Below are 6000 nucleotides of genomic sequence, written 5' to 3' on the forward strand. Positions count from 1 at the left end.
GTAAGTAGAAAGGCAAATGGAATGTCGACCTTTATTTCAAAGGAAATGGAATATAAAAGTAAGGAGGTTTTGCTAAACTGTACAAGGCACTTGTCAGACCACAGCTGGAATACTGTGGACGTAAGATGGGCACTGGAGGCAGCCCATAGAAGGTCCACTAGGCTAATACTGGGTATGGAGAGGCTACCTTATGAGGAGATGTTGAGTAGGTTGGGCCTGAATTTATTGCAATTTATAAAAATGAGATGAGGCCTTATTGAAACACAGGAGGTTTTTCGGGGATTTGACATGTCTCACAAACTTGATTGAGTTTTTTGAAGAAGTAACAAAGAAGATTGATGAGGGCAGAGCAGTAGATGTGATCTATATGGACTTCAGTAAGGCTTTCGACAAGATTCCCCATGGGAGATTGATTAGCAAGGTTAGATCTCATGGAATACAGAGAGAACTAGCCATTTGGATACAGAACTGGCTGAAAGGTAGAAGACAGAGATTGGTGGTGGAGGGTTGTTTTTCAGACTGGAGGCCTGTGACCAGTGGAGTTCCCCAAAGATCAGTGCTGGGTCCTCTACTTTTTGTCATTTACACAAAAAGTATAAAAGATTTGGATGCGAGCATAAGAGGTACAATTAGTAAGTTTGCAGATGACACCAAAATTGGAGTGTAGTGGACAGCGAAGAGGGTACCTCAGATTACAATGGGATCTTGATCAGATGAGCCAATGGGCTGAGACGTGGCAGATGGAGTTTAATTCGGATAAATGTGAGGTGCTGCATCTTGGGAAAGCAAATCTTAGCAGGACTTATACACTTAATGGCAAGGTCCTGGGGAGTGTTGCTGAACAAAGACACCTTGGAGTGCAGGTTCATAGCTCCTTGAAAATGAAGTCGCAGGTAGATAGGATAGTGAAGAAGGAGTTTGGTATGCTTTCCTTTATTGGTCAGAGTATTGAGTACAGGAGTTGGGAGGTCATGTTGCGGCTGTACAGGGCATTACTTAGGCCACTGTTGCAATATTGCGTGCAATTCTGGTCTACTTCCTATCGGAAAGATGTTGTGAAACTTGAAAGGGTTCTTTTCAAGCAGAGGGTGGTACATGTATGGAATGAGCTGCCAGAGGATGTGGTGGAGGCTGGTACAATTTCAGCATTTAAAAGGCATTTGAATGGGTATATGAATAGGAAGAATTTGGAAGGATATGGGCCGGGTGCTGGCAGGTGGGACTAGATTGGGTTGGGATATCTGGTCAGCATGGACAGGTTGGACCGAAGGGTCTGTTTCCATGCTGTACATCTCTATGACTGTATGACAGGGAAGATGTGCAAAGGTTGTTTCCCCTTGTGAGATAAGTCTGGACCAAACAGCACAATCTCAAAATAAAAGGTTGCAGAGAGATGAAGGGGAATTTCTTCTCTCAGGGCACAATAAATCTGTAGAGCTCTTTACTGCAGAAGGCTGTTGAGGCTGGGTCATCAGTATATTCATGGTTGAGATAGGCAGCTTTTTAATCAGTAAGGGAACTAAGGGTTATGGTGAAAAGGCAAAAAAAGTGCAGTTGAGAGTTGTCAGACCAGCCATGATCTCATTTAATGGTAGGGCAGACTCAGTGGGCTGAATGGCCTACCTCTAGTCCTACATCATATAGTCTTACCTTTTATTCTTGCAAACGTTGTTGATATAACCATTTCAAAACAACTTTCCTTGTATTTTCCTTTTAAGATATTTTCTACAATATCTAAATTAAAGTTCAAATCATTCCAAATGTTTCAGAATTACCCTCACCTGTTTTGTTCTAAATGCTGTCTTAAAGTTTTTAAATGCTTGAAAATAAAAAAAAAAGTACTGTGTTGAGTATTTTCTCCCAAGGTGGAGAACAGATAGTGGTTCTGCACATTTTTCTCTTCGACTCAGTGATTTTCATGGCTTTTCTTGCCTTAGATGAATTACACGCTTTCTGCTTCGTCTCTAAGCTTTTTGCACTGTGTTACATTGATAAAAATGTTAACACTTCTTAGAGAAATATTCTTGGGTTGAGCAAAAAAATTTGTTTTTGCCTTGAAACGCTGCTTTATAATAAGGTCTTCTTCTGTCTTCAGGTTTTCCCATCCTCAATGGTAACATCGCACTGTAATGAGTATCTGAGTTAATGAGTATCTCTTTTTACATGGATTTTAACAATGGGTTTTCTGTAGAATTTCTACAGAATCCATACAGTGTGAAACATGCCATCAGCCCAAAAGGTCCACACCAACCCTTCGAAAAGTAAACCACCCAGACCCATTCACCTAAATTTCCACCTGACTAATGCACCTAACCTACACACTCCTGAAAACTATGGGCAATTTAGCATGGCCAATTCACCTAACCTGCACATGTTTGGATTGTGGGAGAAAGCCAGAGCACCTGGAGGAGAATGTACAAACACCACACTGACAGTCGGCCGAGGTTGGATTTGAACCCGGGTCCCTGCTTGTTTGTTTCATATTGTGGTTTAAAATTTCTATTAGCTTCTCAGCCCAGACCTTTCTTTTCAAATGTAACATTTTTCAACTTTCTTCCAGCGGGTGTAACTCATATGCAGTATCCAATATTGATGGATGTCTAGCAGGATGAAATTTGGATTTCCCTGCCGATGGATTTGGTATGACATTGCTTGATCTTCAACAGATTTTTAAATATTTTTCACTGTTTATCGCTTCTGTCAGTTTTTACAGGCTGCAATGATTGCATTCATTGGCTGCTTTGGCTCTCAGAGCTTTTTTTTTAATGACTTTGGTAAAGCCACATTTAGAATATTGCATTCAGTCCTGGGCGCCACATTACAGGAAGGTTCTGGTGGCTTTGGAAAGGGTGCAAAAGAGATTTACCAGAATGCTGCCTGGATTAGAGCTATAAGGAGAGGCTAGAAAAACTTTCTCTCAAGTAGTGGAGGATGAGGGGAGACTTGATAGAAATCTATAAAATTATGAGATGCAAAGTTGTTGGGAGCGAACGAGACTCACAGTTGGTGTGTTGCCTCCCAGGTGCCAGGGTCCATGATGTCTCGGATCGTATCTTTGGGGTTCTGAAGGGAGAGGGTGACCAGCCTCAAGTCGTTGTCCATGCAGGTAACAATGACATAGGTAGAAGGAGGGATAGTGATGTAAGACAGGATTTCAGGGAGCTAGGGTGATAGCTGAGAGCTAGAACAAACAGAGTTGGTATCTCTAGTTTGTTACCTGTGCCACGTGATAACAAGGCAAGAAATAGGGAGGGATATCAGCTGAACATGTGGCTGCGAGGATGGTGCAGGAGGGAGGGTTTCAGGTTCTTGGATAATTGGGGCTTATTCTGGGGAAGGTGGGATCTTTATAAACAGGACGGTCTTCACTTGAACCAGAGGGATAATAATATCCTGGGTGGGAAATTTGCTTGTGCTATTCGGGTGGGTTTAAACTAGCTCAGCAGGGGGATGGGAACCATAGGTGTAATTACAGTGCACAGGAGGATGAGAATAGGAATGACAGGAGCAGGATTTCAGGGTCACAGGAATGTGATGGCAGACAGCGAAGTGGTTTGAAGTGTGCTTACTTCAACGCCAGAATTATCTGAAATAAGGTAGGTGAGCTTGCAGCATGGATAGGTACCTGGGACTTCGATGTTGTGGCTATTTCGGAGACAAGGATAGAGCAGGGTGAGGAATGGATGTTGCAGGTTCCAGGGTTTAGATCTTTCATTAAGAACAGGCAAGGCGGTAAAAGAGGGGGAGGTGTGGCCTTGTTAGTCAAGGATAGTATAATGGTGGCTAAGAGAACTTTTGATGAGGACTTGTCTATTGAGGTAGTGTGGACTGAGGTTAGAAACAGGAGAGGAGAGGCCATACTGCTTGGAGTTTTTTATAGGCTCCACAGAGTTCCAGGGAGGTGGAAGAGAGGATTAGCAAAATTATTCTGGGTAGGAGTGAAAGGAACAGGATGGTCATTATGGGGGTCTTTAACTTCCCTAACATTGACTGGAAATGCTATAACTCCAGTACGTCTTATGGATCAGTTTTTGTCCAATGTGTACAGGAAGGTTTCCTGACACAGTATGTCGAAGGGCCGACAAGAGGGGAGGACACACTGGATCTGGTGTTTGGTAATGAACCAGGCCAGTTGTTTGATTTAGTTGTAGGTGAGCACTTTGGAGAGAGTGACCATAATTCAGTTACGTTTAGTTTAGCGATGGAAAGGTATAGGCATATGCCACAGGTCAAGAGTTATTGATGGGGCAAGGGCAATTATAATGCAATTAGGCAAGAATTAGCATGCATAGAATAGGGTAGCAAAATGCAGGGGATGCAGACAATGGAAATGTGGAGCTGGTTTAAGGAACAGACATTGCGTGTCCTTGATAGGTATGTCCCTGTCAGGCGGGGAGAAAGTGATAAGGTAAAAGAACCATGGTTAACATTAGAAATTGCATCTCTTGTTACGAAGAAGAAGGAGGCTTATGTGCTGATGAGGTAAGATGGTTCAGATGAGGTGATGGATTTAAAGAGAGAGCTAAGAAGAGCAAAGAGAGGACATGAGCAGTCTTTAGCAAATAGAATAAAGGAGAACCCTAAAGCTTTCTACAGGTATGTGATAGATAAAAGGATGATTAGGGCAGGAATAGGGCCAATCAAAGACAGAAATAGGAAATTGAGTGTGGACCCTGTGGAGATCAGAGAGGTGCTAAAAGAACAGTTCTCATCAGTTTTCACTCAGGAAAAGGAGAACATTGTTGAGGAGAAGAATGAGGGATGAGATATTAGACTAGAAAGGATCGAGGTTAGTTACAAACAGGTGTTATCAGTTCTAGAAGGAGTGAAAGTAGATAAGTCCCCTGGGCCAGATGGGATTTATCCAAGGATTCTCTGGGAAACTAGGGACGAGATAGCAGAGCCTTTGGCTTTGATATTTGAATCTTCAGGTTTGGTACCAGAGGACTGGAGGATTGCAAATGTGCCCTTCTTTAAGAAGGGGAGTAGAGATGACCCAGGTAATTATAGACCAGTGAGCCTTACTTCTGTTGTAGGAAAGGTTTTGGAAAGAATTATAAGAGATAAGATTTATAATCATCTAGCAAGCAACAATTTGATTTCAGATAGTCAACATGGTTTCGTCAAGGGCAGATCGTGTTTCACAAACCTCATTGAGTTTTTTGAGAAGGTGACCAAGCATGTAGATGAGGATAGGACAGTTGATGTGGTATACATGGACATCAGTAAAGCTTTTGATAAGGTTCCACATGGTAGACTGTTGGAGAAAATGCAGAGGCATGGAATTGAGGGTGATTTAGCAGTTTGGATTAGAAACTGGCTTTCTGAAAGAAGGCAGCGAGTGGTGGTTGATGGAAAATATTCAGCCTGGAGTCCGATTACTAGTGGTGTGCCACAAGGGTCTGTTTTGGGATTACTGCTGTTTGTCATTTTTATAAATGACTTAAATGCAGGCATAGGTGGATGGATTAGTAAATTTGCAGATGACACTAAGGTCGGTGGAGTAGTGGACAGTGTGGAAGAATGTTACAGGTTGCAGGGGGACAATAGACAATAGACAATAGAAAATAGGTGCAGGAGTAGGCCAGTCAGCCCTTCGCGCCTGCACCACCATTCAATATAATCATGGCTGATCATTCCTAATCAGTATCCTGTTCCTGCCTTATCTCCATAACCCTTCATTCCACTATCTTTGAGAGCTCTATCCAACTCTTTCTTAAATGAATCCAGAGAGAGGGCCTCCACTGCCCTCTGGGACAGAGCATTCCACACAGCCACCACTCTCTGGGTCAAGAAGTTTCTCCTGAGCTCTGTTCTAAATGGTCTACCCCATATTTTTAAGCTGTGTCCTCTGGTTCGGCACTCACCCATCAGTGGTAATATGTTTCCTACTGCCAGAGTGTCCAATTATTTCATAATCTTATACGTCTCAATCAGATCCCCTCTCAATCTTCGAAACTCAAGGGTATACAAGCCCAGTCGCTTCAGTCTTTCAGTGTA

At 42.7% G+C, this 6000-nt stretch overlaps 1 long non-coding RNA gene across 2 annotated transcripts in view; it reads left to right on the forward strand.

Moving 5' to 3' along the window:
* Window positions 1-6000, forward strand: part of LOC122554237 — a 36803-nt gene that overhangs the window by 24547 nt on the left and 6256 nt on the right. Inside the window, exons 2-3 of one of the 2 annotated variants that reach the window (XR_006312946.1) lie at window positions 2561-2640; window positions 3023-3060. This is a non-coding gene — a long non-coding RNA (uncharacterized LOC122554237). Of the gene's footprint in view, window positions 1-2560; window positions 2641-3022; window positions 3061-6000 lie in introns of those variants that run through there. The other variant, XR_006312945.1, reaches the window with a different exon arrangement.

Source organism: Chiloscyllium plagiosum, chromosome 11, assembly GCF_004010195.1.
Source record: "Chiloscyllium plagiosum isolate BGI_BamShark_2017 chromosome 11, ASM401019v2, whole genome shotgun sequence".
Taxonomy (NCBI): Eukaryota; Metazoa; Chordata; class Chondrichthyes; order Orectolobiformes; family Hemiscylliidae; genus Chiloscyllium; species Chiloscyllium plagiosum.